The sequence below is a fragment of the Mchenga conophoros genome, linkage group LG13 (genome assembly GCF_057382185.1).
Source record: "Mchenga conophoros isolate Kocher_MC1m ecotype Shallow Benthic linkage group LG13, M_conophoros_male_GT1.1, whole genome shotgun sequence".
NCBI classification, from domain to species: Eukaryota; Metazoa; Chordata; class Actinopteri; order Cichliformes; family Cichlidae; genus Mchenga; species Mchenga conophoros.
Genome location: NC_140538.1, coordinates 28,602,343 through 28,603,114, shown reverse-complemented (window position 1 = coordinate 28,603,114; position 772 = coordinate 28,602,343).

Sequence of the window (772 nt, the reverse complement as noted above, 5' to 3'; positions counted from 1 at the left end):
GCATTTGTCTTTTCCTTGTAAGTTGGCTGTTACTCATAAACTGCATTTCTAGTGGCTCTAATGACTTAAAAACACAAGTTTCAACAGGTATCGGGAACATAACACTGTTGTCAGATGAACTTTTCCAACGAACTGCTTCATAGCCACCTACATGTTTTGCGTAGTTTCTTACAAAACTGACATGTAGAACCTGCTGCTGTTTCAAAAACCTTTTAGGTGGAGGTGCATGGAGGTGAACTGATACAGCGAGCTAACAGGAATTTGACTCCTTAGCAGGCTGTCTGTTCACGTCAACCAGCAGGCTGACAGTTTCGGAGCCAAACCCAATGCTTTGTTTGGATTTTTGTAACCAAATTAATTCAGTTTAATAACATTACGGTCATATCTAGTGTTTCTTTTACAATTACTTAAAAGAAATGAATTTGATTACTTCCCAGTAAAAAGTAATTTGTTATGCTGCTTTTTGTTTTTATATTTCTTTCATGTTGCTCAGTAGCATGTCCTGAAATACACTGTGACATAATTACCAGTTACCAGTATGAACCTTCGGCTACAGTCCCAGATAATAAGATAAATCCTTTTCTTAAAAAGAGCAGTTTTTCTTTTAAGGTTACATTTGAACACAAAACAAAGTGGAAAACCACCACATAGACTTCAAAGTGTTGCCACTGTGATTCTAAAATGAATGCTACAGCGCTCTAAGCTTGACTACTCATCACTCACTTTGTTACACGCTGGCTCTGTGCTGGCACGTTGTTTGTGTAGATGTCTG